Source organism: Sinohyriopsis cumingii, chromosome 15, assembly GCF_028554795.1.
Source record: "Sinohyriopsis cumingii isolate HCF-2022 chromosome 15, ASM2855479v2, whole genome shotgun sequence".
Lineage (NCBI taxonomy): Eukaryota > Metazoa > Mollusca > Bivalvia > Unionida > Unionidae > Sinohyriopsis > Sinohyriopsis cumingii.
In genome coordinates, this window is record NC_142975.1 from 2,278,540 (window position 1) to 2,294,447 (window position 15,908).

The 15,908-nt window shown below is 38.1% G+C and overlaps 1 protein-coding gene across 1 annotated transcript in view; it reads right to left on the reverse strand.

The window, feature by feature from the left end:
* Window positions 1–15,908, reverse strand: part of LOC149781122 (uncharacterized) — an 86,379-nt gene that overhangs the window by 28,788 nt on the left and 41,683 nt on the right. The window lies entirely within an intron of this gene.

The following is a 15,908-nucleotide window of genomic DNA, read 5'->3' on the forward strand; positions in this document are numbered from 1 at the left end:
GCTTTATTTTAATTATTGTAAGACAACGAGACGGCTGAATAATTTGTGAGGCCAGGACGCAACATTCTAAGGGATACTTGGTTTACCATAGGAACACGTTAATAACAACGACAACATGAACAAGAATACATAATCTAGTTGTTGTTGTTGTAGGGTTTAACGCCATTTTTGAGCACACGATAGACTATACATGGCGGCCAGTATTAATGATGGAGGAAGAACCCGAGAAAAGCCCCGGAAAGAACCACTGACCCAAGAGAAGCTAGTGGAAGGCTTTCTCACATACCCACATTGGCCGAATCAGAGACTCGAACCCACGCAGACAGAGGTGAGATGGCAGTGATCCGTAGCGGAGAGCGCTTTAGCCGCATGATTCATGGTTTTCCGCCTCGTTTTCTTCTGACTGGTGTTACGAGTCTTCGGTTTTAAACAAAGTAACGTAATGAAGCAAATCCAATAAGTTTTGAAAAATTAACAAAAAATTTAATTCTCTCATTTATAAAATGAAAAGTGAAGAAGAACTTACAGTACTGTCAATTAAATCCAAAATAACAATACTACGTTCTATCACAATCCAAAAGAAGAGTTCCGAATGAATTCCAGGTCTCGAATGTGCCGATGTACCAATATTATAAATATACTTGAATATACTAAAGTGTCAACATTCTTATCATAATGCCATTGTCGGAAAAAACTCCTTTGAATGAATTCATAATAATTCCGAACTGTTACTTCAGTCCATGACGTCAGATGAGCATTTTATAACTCCAATAAATAATTTAAATAAATGATTACTCTGAAATTAAATCCTAACCCAACATTAAATACATCTGCAGACTGATATTCAAACAAGAGCAATACTAGAAAAGAGGAATAAGGATTCAGCCAAATAGTCCAACTCTGTCCTAATATACGTCCTCGCGAGGCTACTACGACTCTAATACATAATACCGCCTACGTGATTTATATCGCAACACAACCCACCTGACTTATGTACCAACACAAACCACCTGACGTAATCATCCAAAGGGAAATTACACCAAACAGGGACAATATATTGAACACAAAATCACGTAAACAACTTATTTATAACTCATTGATATCTACAATTATGGACCAGACTTTAATACTAATATGTGAAACACCTCCAATCGAAAAGAAAAAGAAAGATTTATATTGTAAGCTTTTTATTACATGTGAATCAAGTTTACACAATATAATATATTAATAAAAATTACATAGGACGATGCCTGATGAATGGCACAAAATTTATACAAAAAGCGATATAGTACGTCAACACATGCAAAAGTACATTTGCAATCAGATTATATTTTCCCTTGATGTGCCTAGTGTCACTGTTGTATTCCTAGTGTCAATGTTGTATGCCTAGTGTCAATATCGTATTCCTCGTGTCAATTGTCGTATTCCTGCAAGATCAAGCACCTCCTTAACAATCTATGTATTTTGTTTTTTATGTCGTTAATGAAAGTAAGAGGTTGTGATCACTGAATAAAATAACCGGAAAAGGAGCTGATTTAATATACACTTCAAAGTGTTGCAAGGCCAATATTAAAGTCAAACTTCTCGATTGTGGAATAATTTTTCTGGTGCTTGTTTAATTATTTAGAGTAACATAGCACACTGGATGATCTGCACCATTGTTCAACTTGAATGAATACTCCACCAACCCTTACATCAATCTGGCATAAAAGAAATGGTTCACTCTTAAGTATAGCATTTAATAAAAAGCCTCCTGACAATTGTTAAATCAAGAAAACTTATCTTTCATCCTCAACAAACCGTTTAGGGATCCAGCAATTATGGAAAATTTGAGCAACATTTTCCACAATATCCAGCCATACCATTAAATCGCATTAGTTGCTTTTCACTGATAGGTACTGGGAATTATAGATAACCTTGACCTTAATTTCTAATGGTTTAACTTGACCGTGTCCCACAATATGTCCTAAAATGTAACACAATCAAGGCAAAACTCAATTTTATTTGAAACAGTTGTCAAAATTTGCAACTCTTAGTCGATCAAAGAATTTCCAAATGGTTCTTAGGTGATCCTTAGAGGTCTCGTTGTAGATTATGACATCATGTAAGCGTCACATCTGTCTCTACCTGAAGTTAGCATCTTTATTAAACGCTGGAGTACTGAAGGAGACATGTTCATACCAAACGGCATTATTTTATATTTACAAAATTATCTGGAGTTGCAACTGCCGAAATTTCATTTGCTCTTTCAGTGGGCTGAATTTGTTAAAATCTTTTCAAAAGGTCATACTTTGTGAAATATATTGCATATCTAATTTGGTCAACGTAGTCATCGATTCTTGGTATTGGAAATGAAACCTTTGATGACATTGTTCACTTCCCTATAGACAGTAAACACACGGAAAGGGGATTATCTTGTTTCGGCACAAAAATACGTGGCAAAGTCCGGTTATCCATACTTTGTTGAATAAAATAATTCTCCAGCAAATATTAAACGTTTTTTTATCAAACATTCTTCCTTGAGGGGATTCATTTTGCATGGACGCTGTTTCACAAGTATCGACTAAATAATGTCAACATCATGGTTGATTTATTTGTTTGTAAGGCGATGTCTGGAATCAAGCACTCATATTCACCTAACAGCTGTTTAAATTCATTCTTTTCTTGCGTGTGTAGATGTGAACGTTTCAGGTGTAGAATCTTTAACATTTCTGAATTTCAAAGACTGTTTAAAACAAAGTCATTTCAGTTTGATTACATGCCATCGTTTAAAACCCCAATGTGTGGAACAGGTTCAACTAAATTGACATAATGATTAACAGGGCTGTCTCTATCAACATATTCCTTTAACATATTTATATGGCAAAATTGTTTCTCTTCCGCCTCCCTGGTTAATGTTATATTTTAAATAAACGTAAACTCTATACTTTAGGTCAGTTACTTTCTTTTTCACTGTATAAGGATCATACTACTTAGTATCTAGAACACGTTGGTGTAAGGGCAACTAGCTAGAACGTTATCACTAGGCTGAAAACTTCCTTCCGTTCTTACTTCTGTCAAACTTTAACTTCATTTTTGACTGAGTAGAGTGAAAATTAGTTTTTGCAGCTTCACAAGACTTTGACAACTTGTACTGGAATTCAGTTTGATAAAAACATTAGTCTCTGAATCTTCTGTTGAAAGAAGTTTTTATTTGATCCACGGACAGTATGTCTAAATCTAATTCAAAGTGACTAAAACTTAATGATTATTGAATCAATACCCTAACAGCAAACAACAGCAAATGAACACATTCATCCCAATCTTTCTCTGTATTAAAGCAATATTAAATAATCATATTTGTCAAAGTTTGATAAACTAATCCAACGTCGCATGACGTTCAAAAGTGATAGAAAGAAGATTTAAACTGTTGGATGCCTATTTCATACCAAACTTGTTAGAAAATTTTAGACATAAAATTGATCTATGCTCAGACTAGACAGATTTGGGAAGGCCAAAAAAGTGTATAAGAAAAACTTTATTAAAGCTTTCATTATGGTTTTAGTCTTAACATTACTCAAATGAATTATCTCTGAGAATCTTGTGGACGCACACATTATGGTCAACACGTATTGGTAGCCTGACTTGGTTCTAGGCATATGACCGATACAGTATTATTCTGCTAAATGGTTCATTAAATGCCGGCATAAGTTGCTGATGAGCCTCAGATATTTTCTGATTGGCTTTTCCAACCATTTGACAAGTGTGACAAGATCTACAGTATTTGCAATCATCACTATTAATTATTTACCAATACAATTGATTCGAGATCTTGCGAGAAGTCTTACTGACTCCCAAATGACCAGCCATGGAATTTCATGGGCTAGACTAAGAATTTCCTGTCTATATCACTTAGGAACAACCATTTGGCAGCTCTCGGACCACTCGTCAAAAGCGGGTACCACGGGTTATCTCCATTGTCTCAAAAAGATCCCATTTGTTCACGAAATAAAAATATGGTACTTGTGTGGCTTCAGTTTTGCTAATAGCACTTCGACGCAAATATTTTTCAGGATCTTGTTCCTGGTTAACAAGGAATATTTGTTATCCTAATTAGTATTAAGAGTATGAGTAGTAAAGAGAAATAAGAACATTATGGTTAAATTCTTCGATTGACCAATGCCAGGAGCAATAGTGACCTCAACAAAAGTCTGAAAATAAAATGTGTCAACTTAAAGAATAATTTCCAGATCACGTCATGCTTAAGAGCTATGTGTGTCATAACTCTAGTAACTGCACAAGCAGGTAATAAACCATAATTTTCTGATCAATAGGAACAACCGTTTGATGCCAACAAGGATTGTCAGTTACAAGTGGATGAAACACCACCTTATCTTGCACATAGAAGTCACCGCTCCAACAGTTACAGGTCTTGAGATTAAGTCTGAAGACAAATTGATACAATGGAAAGAAACAAAGCCGCATGCAACTTCATAAACGCGTCAGCGGCACGAGCGGCGTCGTCCCAAGTCAATATATGTCTTGACCTCACTATGGACGCAATTTTTCAAATCTTAACTAGTATGAGTTGTTGAAGTTTTCATGATACGTATCTACCTTCTTGGCCGATTATTGTCTCTAGGAAATTCGACATAGGTTTGCCCAGTTTCTTATCTACAATTCCAAAACTTTTATCGATAAGCATCAGGTACCAACTCATATCCCTTATCGATAAGCATCAGGTACCAACTCATAGCCCTTATCGATAAGCATCAGGTACCAACTCATAGCCCTTATCGATAAGCATCAGGTACCAACTCATAGCCCTTATCGATAAGCATCAGGTACCAACTCATAGCCCTTATCGATAAGCATCAGGTACCAACTCATAGCCCTTATCGATAAGCATCAGGTACCAACTCATAGCCCTTATCGATAAGCATCAGGTACCAACTCAAAGCCCTTATCGATAAGCATCAGGTACCAACTCATAGCCCTTACGAGATACAAGTCTTAACCACATCGTAATAAGCACTTGTTCTACTGAGGAAATGTATAGAATTCATGAGGAAATGTATAGAATTCATGAGGAAATGTATAGAATTCATGAGCTTTGGCAGGACGTCCACAGTGTAATAACAAGGTCCAGTGCTCTCTTGGCCTTTTCAAATTTTCAACAATTTTCTTAACATAGAGGAAATTATTTTATTTTCTTTTAAAGGGGTATGAAACTGATATTTTGATAATATCAAAACCTGTAAAGATGAGTACTTTCTGCTTGCCAGTGGGATTTCTTGTAACTTAAATTTTTATTTCCCTTTCAAATTTATAAATTTGCTTTTTAATTTCGCAGCTCTCTCTCTCTCTCTCTCTCTCTCTCTCTCTCTCTTACTCTCTGTCTCTCTCTATCCCCCATTCTCTCTCTCTCTCTCTTACTTTAATTCAAATGTTTAGTTATTCTTTCTTCTTTATAATTTGCATTTGTCTGTCTTCTCTTTCTGATTTGTTTCTGATTCTGGATTTCTATTTCTTTCTGAAGCTAAAGGTATAACGTTGTTTCCATCTGCTGCTTTAATTTAAATTCTTTTCATTTCATTTCAGAATCAGATATAAACTTAGTAATTAAACCCAAAGATCTTTATCATATATATACTTTTACTGAATGAAACAAATTGTATTTCCCATTTTACGGAAGATGATTTTACTTCTGAAACGGAAAAACATCAGCTCATCTTTATTTAAAGACTCTAAGTCGGTCTAGAAGCAAGGTTCTACACTTTAGACGACATTATAAAAGCTTTTTGGTTTCATCAAACGTATCAAATATGTTGAATTAAATACCAGGGACATATATAATTCCGAAATGAAGAGAATTTAATGTTCTAAACCAAACTGAATTTCTCTTAAAGTTATTAAAACCTTTTTATCAGTAATGGGCCCCAAATTTATGTTATTAATATATGGCTTTAAATTAAGCAAAAGAAAGGAGCAAAATAAATTTTATTGAGCAATTTATTTCTCTAGTTATAACAAGAATTTAAGAGGAACCTACAGTATTGTGAATGATATATTAGAACCTCAGCTATCAATGGTAATAAATGTACTAATTTTCAGCAATATCAAATAAGACTCCTCGAAATGATCTATGTATTAGGCGTATTTTAAATTTGAAACCTCTTTCCAGTACTATTTAAACTTGTATTCTCGTATAGTTAGTCAGAAGTTCTTAAGTTAATCCTTTTATCTTGTCATCTAAGTTTATTTTTCCTAATCTGTACATGTGTTGACAATAACTTTTAAGTTGGTGTCTTTTCATATATATATATATATATATATATATATATATATATATATATATATATATATATATATATATATATATATATATATACCAGTTAGAACAATAGCAGCAGGGAGGGCGAATCCTACAAAATACTTTTCCGAGATACCCCTTCCACGGAAACTATTCCCGATAGAGGGCTTATTTCGACGAAATAACACTTTTATTCAGAAAACGAGACAAAAAAAAATGTCCTTGAAAATGCTTTGTATTTCCGCTGATATAACGCGAGTTACTTCAATAAATCCGACTCGTATCCGACATAATTTCCACGGTGAGGTATCATCGAAAAATCAGGTGTAGTTTGCGCCCCCCTGCTGCTCTACGAAGTCGAAGATTTCAAAGGAAAAACATTTTTATGTCGCAAATAATGTATCAAGTCCAATACGGTATCGTGTACGCGGGTCGTGTAAATTTATTGTCACAAATCCGTGCTGGTTTCTTTGAGCGCGACTAAAGAAATTCTTAAACTTATTAATATCCATATCGCCGCTACACCAGGTTTGATGAATATTTCTCAGCGTGTGAACATCAACTCCATTAAACACCGCAAGAAGATTACAGTTATCCCTGATTACTTTTGGAATTTGTGTATAACGTTGAGTAACATAAATCACATCAGTGTTTTTATGACGACCTCGTGAAAATATTCTTGCAGGATTTTTTTGCTTGTCCAGCATCACATCATCATACACTACTAGGTTATTTATTTCCCCGTCGAGGTCTTCCACGGACGGAGCTTCTTCAATATCAGTTATAAATTCAACAACATCCTCGCCGTCTTCACTCAGCGCTTTTGCACTCTCATTAAAATCTTTTATAACATCATAACAACGTTGATCATCCACAGACGGAGCTATCAAGTATAGTTTGTCCCATTTCATCCACTTCATTATCATGTTCAGTAGCAGTTGCGTTTTACCTGATCCTGACGGTCCTATGATGATCATTCTGATAGAATTTGGTAGCACGGAATTATGCTTGACTGGTTCTTTCCTTCGCGTCGCAGAAAAATCAGTGATCTCCATTTGTATATAAGGAATAATAATTATGGATCTATATTGTGTGAAGTGTAAGGCACAAACCCCTACGAATGATCTAACAACCATTACAACAAAAAATAACAGACAAGCACTTTCTGGTAAGTGTGCGCGATGTGGCACAAAAAAATTTAGATTTCAAAAAAAAAGCCTGACAAAGTCAGCGGAGGTGACATCGCAGCAACCCTCGGACGACTTCCAGGTACCCCTTGGGCTAAATATCCCGGAGAAAAACATCTCCCAGGATACAATTACTGCGGTCCAGGGACACGACTAGATATCAGACTTGATGAACAATCTAAACCAAAACCTGGAGAGTATCCGATAAACGCTATCGACGCAGCGTGTCACATACATGATGTTGCTTATCGAAGTAAAGATCTACAAGACAGGCATATCGCGGATGTGAAATTAATTCATGCACTAAGCGCCATAAAAAATAAATCATTTAAGGAGTCACTCGCTAATTGGTTAATAAGATCAGCGATGAAATCTAAATTAGCATTAGGCGCTGGATAATTAATAACAATGGAAGCGATTTATTATTCCCCGGCCGGATACTGGAGGGGTAATGCAGCAATTAATAAACTCGCCAACGCGGCATCAGTAACACGCGAGGTTGCCAAAAAATTGGCTATCAAAACAAGCAATATGGCAAATCTACTTACCACCACCTCGACAAATCAACTTTGCACATTTTGATGTTAGTACCCCCAATGAAGTTCATCAGGCTGACATACTATTCCTGCCTCATGATACTGTCCGTAGAAAAACATACAAATACGCGCTAACAGTAGTTGATGTTGCTAGTAGATACAAAGAAGCAGAACCGTTAGCGACTAAAACAGCCGCTGAAGTTGCCTCTGCGTTTAAACGAATTTATCAGCGAGGACCTCTAAGCTGGCCCCGATTATTACAAGTTGATCCTGGCAAGGAATTTCAGGGCGCGGTGTCATCACTGACAAAGCAGCATAACGTTGTTATACGACGAGGACATACTGAAATTCATCGGGATCAGGCAATTGTTGAGCGATTTAATAGAACACTCGCTTAGAGATTATTCGGATACCAGTACGCGAGGGAATTCATTTACGATACGAGATCTCGTGAATGGGTTGCAAGACTGCCAAACGTGATAGCCGCACTGAATAATGAAATTACCAGAACAACAAACATGAGACCTGTAAATGCAATCACAAAAAAATATATACCCCGCGTCAGTGAACGTGTTTCAACGCAGCCAACGACGCTAGCGTCCCCGTTGCTGGGTAATGTCACCGTTAGGTATTTATACGAACCAGGCGAACTAGAAGGAGGAAAAAAAAGAGCAACCGATCCCACATGGAGCGTTACAACACATAAGATATCCAGCATAACCAGATCAACTGGGAGAAACGCAATCTACAGATTAGATTCGACTGCTCCTCAGCGTGGATTCACACGCGAGCAACTTCAGGTGATTCCCACGGATACACAATTACCACCTCGATCACTTAAATAACTGCAGCAACACCTCTGCGTCGATTACACTCAAGACAGGTCAGCATTACATTTTCACGCGTATGACCGAGATTGCTGTCTATTCTATCCACGGTAAATTGTCTTGGGTCGTTTTTCGGATACTGCCACAGCAATAAACAATTACAACTCGCACAGTGATTATTCTGACGCTCACGTAACGACAACACAGCGTTGATATCCAGGTTAAACTCTCTATTATTTTTCTTGTCACTTTGTCGGTAACTGTCTAATTTTTTTCTTATTTGATCTTTTTGCGTTAACTCAACAACGGCTGACTTCGTTGACGTATCTAATACAATTCTTCGTAACTGAGCCATCTTTCTTACTCTGGACACGGCTAAATAAACTAAATTTGACCATTCGATGCGGTCATCAACGATCCAAACAGTTGTATCAGAAATAGTTAATCCTTGTGCTGAATGAATCGTCATAGCATATCCTAGTGTCCACGGTGATTTATTTATTGCTAATGCATCTTCGACCGCATCGACGTTAACTGTTACTATATCATTCAATACTAAATTTTGTTTCTCTGGTTTTCCGGGAATATCAACATCAATATTCTGCAATCGTGTATCATCTGGTCTATAACATAACGGCACTTCCAACGTTGGAAATTTCTGCCGCTGTAACTGAAATAGTCGCCGCTGAAGTGTATCTCTGACTGATTTTCTACTTGCAACAATTAAATCATCTGGTTTCCACGCCGTTAAAAAGTTATCAAATGAAGTCTCTGGAATTATTTCACGCATTATTTCACATTGGACTTTATTGGTTTGTAGCCTAATTAGTTTTTTAAACTCCTTTAATGTGTCATCAAGCGCTCTGATGTCATCACGCATTTCCTCGTAATAATCAACAAACGTTCTCAACCATTCGTGGGGAGATTCGCCGACAAATGGTGGTGGTTGACCATGATCGCCGCACATCACAACTGCGGTATTTTTCGTTAACAACCACGTCAGGAACCGTTGTAATGTATCCAGCGGCACAGTGTCTATTTCATCCCAGATGATTTTCTCCGGTATATACTTCGTTCCCATTCGCGTAGGAGTCCATGTACCGCCGCTGTATTTGAAAAAGCCGTGATAAGTGCAGGCCTTTACTCCGCGTTGTATCATTTCTCTGGCAAGTCTGTGTGTTGGTGTTAGCACGACCAAATCAGAACCGCGGAATAGTTCGATTGCACGAGTTGTCTTACCACAGCCTCCAGGTCCGTTCAAATAAACTGTTCTGTGTCTAGCAATTGGATCGTACACAGAAGGCAACGACAAAGTTGTCCACGACAAGGTTGTTGATTTACGATATTCATCTTTAATTTCAACATCAGCTGATTCACAGTACGCGTGCAACTCTTCCTTTTTTACTCGCCATGTTCCCCATTGATCATCCGATGTTGGTAAATCTAACGCTGTTAAATCGTCTTCGTTAATATAAAACGAATCTGTTGCAACCCTTACCGCGAAGGGAACTCTATTCACCATCGACAATAAATTTATAGAAACATAAGCCAGCATAGAGGATCTCAAATGAGTGTACTGAGCTGAATCACCGTCGATATAACTAACAACTGTTCCTAATCGTTTTCCAGGCATCCCCGGCAATGATATTATTATATCCTCGCGGCTACAAAATGTATCTTTCGCAGTAGTATCAGCGATAATGAAATTTAATTCTTCTTCATCCATAATTAATCGACTGTGATGTCGTTTATGATCATATGCTCCACCTTGAGTAAATTTACCTATCAATCTTCGGCCGAGATCTTTACAGTTGCGCTCATCATGTTTATACGCCAGTGTGCGTAATTCTTCTTCAGACGCTGTAGGATAATTTAATTTTAAGTCAGAATAACACGCAGTATCAGTTGGAGTTGGTAACCAAACTGAGGTTTGTTTTGAGTAACAAATAATCCCCTCACTGACAACAACAGATGTTAGTATTGTTTTGTCAACCATAAACCGCAACAACGGAAACGGCACCCACTTCCTTTCGTGGAAATGTCTGCCAAACCAAGCATAATTAATAGGATGTAACCGTGTTGCAAATTCGAACGATTCCACGCGAGCAAATCCAGTCAGGTCAAAATCAGGTAAAGGTCCGTTAATAGCTACTCTTGTCATTAAATTTGTGGGATGTCCAAATCGTTTAAAGTATTCAGCGCATTCGCCATAGCCAAGAAAACTTCCTGGATAGCACGCAATCATATCCACCGATACCATATTATCACTAACAAATACACTATTCCATAAACCGCCGTGTCCGTATTCGATGCAACTCTGCTGAACATTCTCGAGAAAACTCTTCATGGTTGGTTTCCAATTATTTTTTTGTCGTGCTATATGTGCGGCAACACTTGGAACAGTAAAACAATTAGTTAGTAATTGATCAACTTGCTCAGTTGAATATTTTTCTGTGAGCGCTTTCATTTCATTTTGTAACTCCGCAGTTCTATATATTTCTCCGTTCGGGGTCACGAACTGGTCATAATCACCAACTTCAGAACTTCTAAACAACCATACCGATACCGGATCGGTTTTACTCATTTGATAAATACAATCAAACATACCCGCGGAATAATACCTTATAACACGATCGCGTGGAAATATTTTAACTGATTCCGTCCAGGCGTGGCTGTTATGATCAATAATTGTTATTGAAGCTCCACTACGGTTGTATTTCGATTTATACAATTCCTCGCCTGTTAGCGATAATACCGTTATAGGAAATCTTAATAATTTTTCTAGCGCGGCAACATCCTTAATTGACGCCCCTACATCTTTGACTCGATTAGCCCATGTTGTTATTTTATTTTTTCTGATCTCAGTTAGACCATTTCCACGTGCTGCGTTTTTAAAATGTTCCATTACTCGCTCAGCTACACAATTTAACACCACTGATGTTTTCATTGGCGTGAGTTTATCTACACTTGGTTTCTTTATCGGATATATTCCGTAAACGACTGCAGTTACTGGATACGATCTGGCGTAATACGGTATATCAACCCCCGTCAACATTCCTGGTCTAGAATTATTGCTCAACAAAATAGTTTTCCTTTTAATGTCAAGGATAGGATCATTTTTATCACGGATAATCCACGTGTCATCGTCGTTTTCGTTGACCACTTTGACAATAAATTTTATCCGCATGAAATATCTTCTATCGTCGAGATACCCAATTATGTTACGCGCGATTGTATCGTTCATGGTAGCATCAATGATAACGCTCGCGTCGGGGATAATTTTATATGTCGACCACACATGTGCGGCGCCATCACGACGAAACTCTTCCTTGGCATTCTTGATAACACCAAGCAGTTCCTTTAACTCTCTTCGTCGACGATCAGTGGTTAACCGGTCAAGATCGAATCGACCGCCTGCGGGTTTTATTCTGGATAGTCTTTCAAAACTCATTATTATAATTAAGACAAGTATTTAAATAGACAAAAATATTATATATAATGAACGGAAACTCAAAGAGTTTCTCCGGCGATGCTAGCATCGCTCATGCAAAGCATTTCTCATGCAAGTGGATCAAACTAAATTCATCAGAGCCGTGTAGCAGACGTTGCAGAGGCGAATACTGTGGACAACATGCTCAACAGGTCCGCGGTGGGAGTCTAGGACCGATACCGTGTATCAGATGCGGCATTGGAGTACGAGGAAAAACGCAATTATGTTCAGCGTGTGGGGGAAAACGCTATCGAGAACTAAAACGGTATTATGATAAAAAAAATCCAGACTCGAACACGTTCTCGGAGCGTGATTACATAAATAAGTTTTCAGACAAATTATGAATTAGACAAATGATTTGCTTATAGTATAATGAATCAAGAATTCGTCCCCGAACAAGAATTTGTTCCACATCCAACTATTCCAAATTATGAGGCAAACCGAGATGGCATAGTGAGAAACTACAGGCTGAGGAAACAAGTTGGTACAGTTGATAATTCTGGTTATTTAAGATTTACTGCCACGTGCTCAAAGAGGTATTTATGTCATCGTTTCGTCTATGAATGTTTCTTTGGAGTGATCCCTAAGGGTTTTGTCATTGATCACATTAACGGTAACATACTTGATAACTCTATAAACAATCTTCGCGTGGTCACTCAGAGCAAGAACTGCCTACTGGGTAACACAGGGCGTTGTAAAACAGTTGCAAGAAGAGCTATTAAATCTATAAACGCAATTACAGGTGAAGAAATTGTATTCCAGTCAATAAACGCCGCCGGTAGGTATTTCGGTATTTGTCCACCTTCTGTACAGCATGTCGCAACCGGGATCCACAAAACAGCATTTTCAAAGAAGCTCAAACAGAAGATTTCATTCTGTTATATAACTCTTATCGCTGACACAAACGACGATAACTCCTCCACGAGTGTGTAACGCTTTGCAGAGTTGTCGTCGTCAGAGGATTTGCTCCCCCTAAGAAAGCCACCTTGATAAAATATTTTATCGAGTTCATAACATGTAATCATTTATTTACCGTAGAATATATATTTTTTTACAAACAATATCCTCGTTTTACTGAATATATCCGACTGTTTTGCTCTTCTGTGCTTGTTATATGACCGCGCTCGAGAAAACATACAATTAAAATATTTTAAACAAGTCCCGCCCACTGCTAGAGCGAATTTCCAACTCGCAAGTAACAGTTGGGTTATATACGAAATCGCTCCCTAAGACCTTTGGGTCGATCGAAAGTCAGCACGCGCAAGCAAAACCATAAATTTAATCCGCCAATGGCGGGTGTCTTTTGTGCACCATCCAATGGTCGATTCAATGGATGGTTTTGCTCTGCTGCTGATCGTAGAAAATGACCCACCTGTGTATGTTTGTGTCGTCATAGGATAAGGTCTCGGGATAAGATTACATGTTCATTGTGCCTTTGCCTGCTATGACACTCGAATCAGAGGTTAAAGGTTGTTCTGTGTTGTATCGTCCCTCCCGAGCTTCTAGACCGTTATTTGACGATCTAGAAGTTCCTCATGGGGTGAGTGACCCCCAAAAATAAACAGATAGATGGATGCATAAAGCTCTACGTCACCTGGGTGCCCACCAATAGAAACATTCAGAAAGAGTGTTGGCCAAAAATAAACGGTAACATGAGGTGCCTAAGGGAAAAATCACAACACGAAGGTCTAATATAAGACAAAGAAAAAAAAATCCTAACAAAGGACTCATGAAAGAACCGTAGGCCGGTGAAGAGTACCCAGTAAGTGATAACCGCTCATCATCTATCTGTTTATTTTTGTTTTTGGTGATGCTAGCACGAGAAACTCTTCGAGTTTCCACGCTCATGCAAAGCATTTCTCTGGAAGTCCAAGGGACTTCTCATGCATTTAAAAATATAAAAATATATAATAATATGAATCACGAAAATATAAATACCATACTTGTTGAAATTAAAGAATTACAACAGCGAGGTTTTAATATTTTACTAGACACTGAAACAATTATGTCAGATTTTGAATCCTTGAATGAGCTATCACAATCGGGGAAGAACAATCTCCCTGCGTGTTATAGGTTCATTAAAAATATACAGAATCACGTTTACAAATCACTTGCGTCGATAACGTCCAATCAGGTATCTGAATTTATTCCACTGTGCCGTGCAGTTGAGAAGATTCGTCTTGGATTGTCATCCGAGTATGAGACTCGAAAATTAATTAACACCAGGGTGAGACTGTTAAAAGGTTATATAAAGAATCTAGACACGGAAATGCCTTGCATTTCTGACGAAAATACTAGTATTTGTGACTACGAGGCCGACAAGGAAGTATAAACCGCCGCGTGTGACTCACAGCACAAAGTGAAAGTAGAACCTGAGAAACGCTAGCCCCCGCTTAAGTGTAAAGCACATTTCCACGGTAAAAAAAAAGTGTATTATTTTTTTTGCCCGAGCGTGGAAACTCTTCGAGTTTCTCATGCTAGCATCGCCAGAAACTCAAAGCATTTCTCTGGAAGTCCAAGGGACTTCTCAAGGGCGTTTTCAGAGTGTGTGAAACGCATAGCGTTTTCCACTCAAAGAGTTTTCGAAATGTTTTACATGAGAAGTCCTTAGACTTCCAGGATTTGCTCGAGCGTTTCAACATCAATACAACAATGAGAATAGTTCATAATCTGTTCTCGTTGACACCAAGCTGTGATCATATGATTTTGCTGTAGCTGTGTTAATTGTGACGACGTCAACAAGAAGTCTTCGTCACCATTCACGTCAACGATTATTTTAACGGGGAAATACTGTCCCGAGAAACTCCTTGAGTTTCCAAATGCGGTTTTTATTGCCGTGTGAAGAATTTGCTTATCATGAATATGAACTCGTGCGTGAATGTATTCACACATTATATACAACTGTTTTTTTTTAAATGCGTGAGCGTGGAAACTCGAAGAGTTTCTCATGCTAGCATCGCCAGAGAAACGCTATGCGTGGAAACTCTTCCAGAAATGCTTTGCATTTCCAATTTGGAAACTCGAAGAGTTTCAGGACTTCACCAGTAAGTTCACGGAGACAGTCTCGCCACGCAGGTCCAACAAATCCCCCCGTTGGTCGACGAGTTTGAAATTTATCGTTGACAACCACGGATTATTACACCGCAGATAGACCACATTGATTGGTTCTTGCACAATCAGAAAACCGGGGGGGTCTTTTGGTGTGAACGTATACAGGATAAACCCCTGTTGGGGTGTAGTATTATCTGATGCGCTGTAGCTACCGTCGATGACGTCACATACAAGATTGACCGCAATAACATCTGTGATATTTACGATCCCGGGTGAGATGTGTCTGCCATCGGATGCTGTACTGTTGTCGTGTCTTAAAATAACAGGTTGTGGTTTTGTTCGCGTGTACGTGGCAGAAATATCTTCGAAAGATTCCGCGATGAGATCCTGGACTGATTTTCTCAGCGTGTGCGCGTTATATCCAGGAAGTGTAAATTCTGAAATCTTCTCCACGGAAATACCAAATCGGGCTGCAAACTCCGATCTTTTTTCGTTTCCGTAATCGCCCTTGAGATTCAGTAGATA